Source organism: Cibotium barometz, chromosome 26 (assembly GCF_041138505.1).
Source record: "Cibotium barometz isolate CiBa-2024 chromosome 26, ASM4113850v1, whole genome shotgun sequence".
Lineage (NCBI taxonomy): Eukaryota > Viridiplantae > Streptophyta > Polypodiopsida > Cyatheales > Cibotiaceae > Cibotium > Cibotium barometz.
In genome coordinates, this window is record NC_141071.1 from 33,277,914 (window position 1) to 33,286,745 (window position 8,832).

Here is an 8,832-nt window from a genome sequence, read left to right on the forward strand (position 1 = left end):
GTGTGACATGTAAGTAGAGGGGGTTTTTTATTACCTCTTGAACGCACGTGATATGCAACATTTTTTAAAGGTGAACCCCCCGAGGCAGCAACTTCACCAGGCTCACAAGGCGGTTCTTTCGCTCGCCTCCTCCTCCTTGGTTCGATCACCTGGCGTTTCCAGCTTTGTGGCGACTTCCAGCACCAACTCTGCCCTCTCATAAGGCGGTTACTTCTACACTTCAAGCTTGTCTCGATAGTCCATCTGCAGCCAACGCTACCCCAGAGACCTCCCCTTGAGTTACATGGCAGCCACCTTTCTCTTTGAGGCCTCTCCTCTGCAATATCACCCCCAGCCCTCGTACCAGCAGGTGGCGACCACCTTCACCAAGCGGCTGCGCTCCAGCCTTTCTCACTCAACTTCAGTCGCCTCTTTCTGCAGAATTACCAGTGAGCTTCTCGTACCCAAGGCGGCCACACTTGCAGCTTTCGAACAGCCTCAGTCCGTTGCCTTTGACGCCAGCATGTCTGAGAAGCCCCCCTCCAAAACGGCGGCCTTCCTCTCTCTGCACACCGTAGTCTGCACACGCCCAGAGCGGCACTCTGCAAAAGCAACCCTCTCTCTCTGCCTGGTCCTTCTCTGTAATGCCACACTCCTCATTTTGCGCCTTCTAGACATCAAGCTGGCGGCCTTTAAAAACTCCCACGTGGCCATTAAAACCATTGACTATGTGTATTGTATATTTATTATTATTATTTTTTAAAGCTCTAAAGTGATGGCCACACTAGCAACAACAAGGCTCCTCCTCTCACACGACGATCCACAACTTTCCAAAACCATATGAGAGCTGCCCACCGCTTTAAATTCTCGGCCTCATCATTATTAAGACGGCCATTCCAAACCTGAAAGATTCTCAAAACTCAAGCATAAAAGCAATTCATATTTTGCTGGCATCCCTTGTAAATTTCAATAATTACAGTCTGAATTGAGTTCTCTACACATAAACCAGCATATCTACATTATTTCCACCAGAGTCTTATCTTACTCAATTCCTCACCCCAATCCTTAGAGAACTCATCGTGTACCTTAGTAGCTTCAAGGTATCTCAGCCACCCACTGGGCATCCGCCGTGGGGGTTTTCTTCATAGTAGGACATTTCATCAAGCAATATATCGTTTCTGTTTTCGCCATCTTCTAAGGCATCGGGTATGGCCTTGTGATCCAGCCCCTTCTATGCTAGAGACCTCCTCTTCTCATTACTCATCAATGGTTTGCCAATTGAACATACAGACAAAGGTAGTAAAAAAAGTTCCGGATTCCACATATTGGGTTCCTCTAGATTGTGCCACATCTATTGTAGCTAGCACATGCATCCAATTTTCACTAAATTCCAGAGGAGGAAATGATGCATACATTTCCGTTTCCTCTTCCTCTTTGGAATTTTCCACCGTGGGGGGCTGGCAGATCTATACGGATGTGGTCCACTCAGTTGTTACCGAATCATTACCGAACAGTTGCCCTTCCATGGGGTGTGCTCTTCAGGTTCTCAGATCTATCTTTAAAATTTATGAATCCCTACGCACATACACATGATCTAATGCCCAATTGTGCACCAATTTGGATTCCCTCATGAAGGTTCTACCCAATATTTTGTCATATGAGTCTGGTTGGCGCAAAAATTCCATTACTACAAATGTATGATGGTAGAGAAACGTAAAGAGTATGAGTCTCACATTCTCCAAAAGCCCAATGGGCCTTGAAGATGTTCTGTTTGCCATTTTAATGATTAGATCTGCTCTTTAGATCGGATTTTCCCTAGTTTTCCCAACACCATTTTGTGATGATGATGACCCCCACCCACCATCCAAGATAGCCAGTGCTGCCTGGTACCCGTTATGATGAATCGAGATTGTAGCATTAGTGTCGTCACTTTTGTAATAACGCCCCAATTGATTAACTAGTATCTTGATGACTTTGGTTGTTCTTTCCCTTGTGTGATTTAAGGTTCTCTCTACCAGAGGTGACAGAACATCCTCTATAGTGTCGGATTGTCTACCCATAATGTTGGTGAACTGCATAGCAGTTGTCCCAATGGCATTTGCACGTAAGTGGCACAGTATAGCCACGAGGCTGCCTATGTCTCTGGGGAGTACGTCTATGTTCTGAGCGAGAAATTATGAGCGAGATTTTTCCGAGCGAGAAAAAAAAGACCAGCACCCAACCATAGTTCTCTTTGAAACTAAGGGCTTAAACTTAATCATAAGAGGCTGTGTGTGTGTGTGTGTGAGAGAGAGAGAGAGAGAGAGAGAGAGAGAGAGAGAGAGAGAGAGAGAGAGAGAGAGAGTATGTGCATTATGAGAGAGAGAGAGAGAGAGAGAGAGAGAGAGAGAGAGAGAGAGAGAGATTTTAAGACAGAACATGTGGTGCCTCATTTTTAAGCATGTGTGTGTGTGTGTTTATGGATCTGTGCGTTTGTGTGTGTGTATATATATATACATATGTGTGTGTGTGTGTGTGTGTGTGTGTGTGTGTGTGTGTGTGTATATATATTGAGAGAGAGATAGAGAGAGAGCTAAGAAGTAAATTACAATAGCTACCAAGCATAACCAAGCATATCGGTCTTTATATGTGCTTCTCTATCTCTCTCTCTCTCTCTCTCTCTCTCCTTTTCTCTCTCTTTTGCCTATCATAAGAGGCTGTGTGTGTGCGTGTGTGTGTGTGTGTGTGTGAGAGAGAGAGAGAGAGAGAGAGAGAGAGAGAGAGAGAGAGAGTATGCGCATTATGAGATAGAGAGAGATTTTAAGCCAGAACATGTGGTGCCTCATTTTTAAGCATGTGTGTGTGTGTGTGTGTTTGTGGATCTGTGTGTTTGTGTGTGTGTGTGTGTGTGTGTGTATATATATATGTGTGTATATATATACATGTGTGTGTGTGTGTGTGTGTGTGTGTATATTGAGAAAGAGATAGAGAGAGAGAGCTAAGAAGTAAATTACAATAGCTACCAAGCATAACCAAGCATACCAGTCTTTATATGTGCTTCTCTCTCTCTCTCTCTCTCTCTCTCTCTCTCTCTCTTAGTTTCTCTATCTCTCTCTCCTTCTCTCTCTCTTTTGCCTATCATAAGAGGCTGTGTGTGTGTGTTTGTTTGTGTGTGTGTGTGTGTGTGTGTGTGAGAGAGAGAGAGAGAGAGAGAGAGAGAGAGAGAGAGAGAGAGAGAGAGAGAGTATGCGCATTATGAGAGAGAGAGAGAGAGAGAGAGAAAGTATGCGCATTATGAGAGAGAAAGTATGCGCATTATGAGAGAGAGAGAGATTTAAAGACAAAACATGTGGTGCCTTATTTTAAGAGAGAGAGAGAGAGAGAGAGAGAGAGAGAGAGAGAGAGAGAGAGAGAGAGAGAGAGAGAGAGAGAGATATTAAGATAGAACATGTGGTGCCTCATTTTAAGCATGTGTGTGGGTGTGTGTGTTTGTTGATCTATGTGTGTGTGTGTGTGTGTGTGTGTGTGTGTATGTGTGTGTGTATATATGTGTGTGTGTGTGTGTGTGTGTGTGTGTGTGTGTGTATGTATGTATGTATGTATATATATATATATATATATATATATATATATTGAGAAAGAGGTAGAGAGAGAGGAGCCAAGAAGTAAATTTGGCTTGAAAGAACATAATATATATATCAAAGTGATCATATAGTTCAATGAAATGCAACAAAATTATATTTTATGTACTTTGTCTATGCATCTCAAAGTGATAATATAATTCAATGAATTGAAGTATTATATTTACCACAAGCATAGCAAATCAATTCTAACACCTACCAAATCTCCAAACCTTCAAGCATATTATATGTGGTATCATCACCAACAAGCAAATCTCCAAACCTCATTGTCACCATAACACCTACCATGCAATAAAACTTATGTATGTGTGTGTGTGCACAAACTACCAAAATGGCACAATTAAAACATCATATTAGCAAAGTAGTCCAAAACTTGAGGCAAAAGGCAATACATGGAAATCGTTGAAGACAAAAAATAAACCCTATGTAGCAAAGTAGTCCAAAACTTGAGGCAAAAGGCAATCAATGGAAATCATTGAAGGCAAAAAATAAACCCTATCTCTGCACTCATTCTGAAATAGCGGAGTCATCTACAAAATAACATTTTGGTCTCATCTTAGATTGCCGAGGAGTGTCATCATAACGAACGTCTACCTCCATCTCTCTAGCCATGCTCTCTGCATAACAAGGTAAACAACTACAACATGGTCAAGAAACATTTTATCCCTACCATCTCAATATTTGAAAATTCCATGGTGCTTTAATAGCATAAGATACTCACTAGTCCAATGGAACATTTGTGATGGCTAAACTCTCCTCATCATCACCAAGCAAATCTCCAAACCCACCCAAGTCAGCAGTATGAGTGCCGGTGTCAGGTGAAAATTTGAAAGGTGTTTTGGGTCTGTGTACATATGGTGTGCGTGATGTGTGAATAAACTTTGCCCTGAATGCCCTGGCAAATGTACAGAGCGGGTGGTTTTGCAGTGAGTTGGTATATGCACGTGTTTTTTTTGGGAGCAGATGCTGGAGATTTGGAAGTTTTTTGTTGCAACAGCAGAGTGTGCAAGTGGTTGCTAAATGCAGGGCACCTACTGGATTGGTCATGTTTGGAAATCATGATACAGCTGATGGAGTGTTGTGAGCAGATCTTGCACTTTTGGAAGGTCGTGGGTGCGGCATGTTCACCCGGAAAGCAAGGTAATGAGAGGGATGGTGGCCATTATTGAGGGTTGAGAAAAAATAAATAAAAAATATATAATACACATGGCCAATAATATTGGAGCCACGTGGAGGTTCTTTTTGGCTGCCAGCACATTGTCTAGAAGGTGAAAAAGATGGCCGCCAAAAGGAGTAGGAGACCGGGTCCAGAAGGAGGTCGCCCTTGCTGAAGAGAAGCTGCAGAGAAGAGGCTCGTGAGTCTGCAGAGGCGAAGGGGGGTGAAGAGCCGCCTGGTGCGAAGGGTTGATGGTCAAGAGAGGAAGGCCGACTACAAGGTCTTGTTGCAGCTGTAGCCGCCTGGTGTGAAGGGAGCGCCATATAGAAGGCTGGCAAGAGAGACTGGAGGGCTAGCAACACGCAGGTGCAGGGATCAAGCTGCTGGGGCAGCTCGGAGATGCCAAACACAACATGCGGAGGCGCTCGAGAGACAGCAGGCGCAAGGGTAGAAGCTGGAGAGCGTGGAGCAATCGAAAGATGGCCGCCTAGAGAAAAGTCACCGGCGGGGGGGATTCTGCAGTAGACGGGCGTGAAGAGGATAGTGAAGAGCCGCCTGGTAGATAGTATGTGTGGCTAGTGATTCGGCGGGACCAGAGAATAAAGGTGTGGCCGCCTTGGGTTGAGGTGCTGGGGCTTTGGAGTGCAGCTCTGCAGAGACGCGAAAAAGGAAAAGCAGCCGCCTTGTACGTGAAAAAGGCTGGCGGGTAAGCATACTGTAGGGCTGGTGGGTATTGTTGCTGGATGTGAGAGAGGCCTCGAAGGCAGACGTGAAGAGTGAAGGGCCGCCTGGTGAGACGGCTGGGTTTGTTTTGCAGGCGCCGAAGATAAAGTAGCCGCCCTGTAGAAGACGGCTTGGGAGCTGAAGGTGATGCAGCGAGTGTGGAGAGTAAAACAGAGGCTGAAGGTAGTCGCCTTGGGCTGGTGTGGGCCTTGGGTGATGTGGCTTGGGCTGGATGCAAGAGAAGGTGATGCTACATTGAGCAGTTGATATTGGTGCTGAAGAGATTGTGCAGAGGCTCTGGTGGTTGGTGAAGCTGCTGGTCACGACACACAGAGAGTGGGAGCTGCTGAGTTGAGGGTTAGCTGGTGTGGACGCCTTCTGAAGAGAGGAGTAGCTGGTTTTGTGTGGGCGATGATTGCAGGCAGAGAGTGGATGCTGACGAGAGAGAGCCTAGAGCACAGTGCAGAGTTGGAAGCCGTCTCAAGTGTCACGGGCACGTAAAGCAGCTGCAGAGGTGGCTGGTAGTGCGCAAACAGGTGAGAAGGGCTGGTACCATAAGGGTCGAGGGCTGATGGCAGAGGAAGTGAAGTGAGGGTTGCTGGTGGGGCGCCCTCTGAAGCGAAGCACAGACCGGGAGACAGAGGCTTGGTTGTCAGACGCAAGGGTGTAATTCCCTTGGCAGTAAATCCTGGCCAGAGTCCTGGTTTTTGGTGTAATTGTTGAGTTTGTTACAGTGTGGATGGTGTATGGTGTTGTGTATGTTTTTTTGCTGGATAATCAACTGTCTATTGTGGTTTTGAGCTATCAGTCTGGTGTGGGTGGGTGGTGAATTGTGAGAAGTGTTCCAGCCGGTGGCTGGAACGGAGGCACCACCAGCCGGTGGCTGGTGGTGCCTCCGTTGTGTTTGTTGTATCCAAGTTTGGGAGGTGAAGGGCTATAGAGGCAGGTTCTTTTTTCTTTTTTTCACCTCGCACCGGCCTTATAGTAAAATCATCTACAAATGGCATCAAGTGACTAGTACAAATCTCATCATCTCTCTCAATCACCATGCACAATCGTGCGCTATGCATAGCAGCCCTCATAATAGAGCCGGTCCCACCTCCTATCTCAAGCACTGAGCCCGAATGTGGACATAAGGCCTCCATAAAGAACAACATTAGGGGGGCACTCTTTTCAAGTGGGCCCCTCCAACCACCACTCTTACCATTACGCTTAGCTCTTACAGATGAAGGCAAGCAATGGCTCATGACCTCTGTGGAGATGTCTAAGTCCAATGCTTGTCCTACCTGCAAAAGTAAAATAGGAGCAACACAAGTAAATTATCCATTCAAGAAATGCCCAACACAAAAGCACAAACCTTATACTTAGTAAATTACCTTTTGTGCATCCAAAAGGTTAACGATGGGTGTTTGGCCAGCCTTATGGAAGGCCACCACATGCAGCAATGTCATCTATATATAAATACAATCAGTAGAGCAAGTATTATTGGCGACTCCTAAGAAGCTATTTATTAGACATCAATAGAAATGCACATGGTAGCACTACCTTCATAGGCACTCCTAGTCTTGTTTCATTGCTGTAAAGCTCTGAAGAGTTTAAAGCCCAATGAAAACTGACAACCATGCCTGTCCTAGAAGCAACTCATTCCACAAGAGAAAGATGAGCAGGACTTGTGATCACCAAAACCCAACCCATGTCATCCATCACAGCATTGGCCACCACCAAAGAACTCTTTATATGATCCTCACTAATTTGATTCCAAGAAGGAATCCCATCAAAGCCTGGAACTGGAGAGCCTGACAAAAGACAATCCAGGAACATTTAAGCCAAAAAAGAAAGCAAGTCTCAAAAAAGCTTTCAAATAAAAGTTGTGCAAAGAGAGAGGACTTATTGGAAAAGAGGGAAGGACTTTACAAACCTGTGGGCAAATCAATGACTGTGAAGTCAATGCTCCAACTGCATGGCTTGCCTCCTCTGGTTTTTTTCTCTCCAAGGTGGGTCATGAAAAATTGTCTCATTACTTCAAATTTCTCTAGACTAATTTTATATTGGGAGTCCTCAAAGGGAAGCTTCCACAATATCTCAAACCATTCTTTGCCATTGGATGGATTAACCACCGAAAGCATCTAAGAGATTCACAAAATATCTCCCGTCACAAAAGCTTAATCAACCAATCAACCCAATCAAGCATGAAAGACAATCAATCCAATGAAACACGAAAAACATTATCAACTAACCCTTATCATTTTTCTATTGTAAGTCTTGATAACACTCCTTTTTGCCTTTAATACTTCTACATCTTTATCTTCCTTGGAAAGTCCTGGATTGATCTTCTTGCATGCAACCTCAAATGCTGTGTCCCATTTTCCCTGTAATGACAAAGAAAAAACAACAACAAAGCAAACTAAATCATGAATCAAAAATTACTTCCTCACAAGAAAACCCACCGCAAAAACCATGCGACCTAGGATTGATTGAGTCAAGGGATACCACACCCTTTTCCCCATGCTTGCCTCTCTTGTTCTCACAGAGGCAATGTGATTCTTTTCAGCTTCACTAAAACTTTCCATGAGAGATCTGTCATCTAATGCACAAAGGGTACTTGTATGGAGGAGATAATCCTTAAGATTTGTAATAACAATGGCCTCTTCATGCATCCTACAAAAAATCGACAATAGTCAATGCAAACAAATTCTAGAGCAAGTACACAATTCTTTTAAAAAAATCTAATCATTTTGCAAAGAGATATAGATGAGAAGCTTACAAGTTAATTCTCTGTAAAGTAGCCACAAGAACTTGCTCATCCTTTTCATTTGGAATGATGAATTCTGCTTGAACTCTGATATGCTTCCCCTTGTTATTTGCAAAACTCTCGCTAATACACTCCATCCATGCTGCAGTCCTGTGATTACCCTCCCATACAAAAAACATTTTTCCCCTCAATACAGACCACTCTTCTTTAGATTCAAGCTCTTTTTCAAACTCGTCATTGATAGCCTGCCAATGTCTATCCCAAGTACTTGTTATTGTTTCATCAACATCCAAGGTAGACCCATCAGGAAGGTTAGTTGATAGAATCAAGCTACCTTTCATTGCCATATAGCCCTCTTTTTCCAAAACTGACTTTAATCTAGACAAATCATGTCTAAGCTCTCTAACCCTTTCATTTATCCTACACCTGCAAAGTGGAATCCTAGGTGCTAGCATTCCAGGATTAAGTGCCAATCTAGACAGAAAGTCAGATCCATCAGCCTTAGAAATTGCTTGAGGAATCAACTCATCAGGTATATCATCCTTATCTTTGGGATCCTCTTGTGTAGTTATGACAACAACCAATTCATTGCCAGTAGCCAA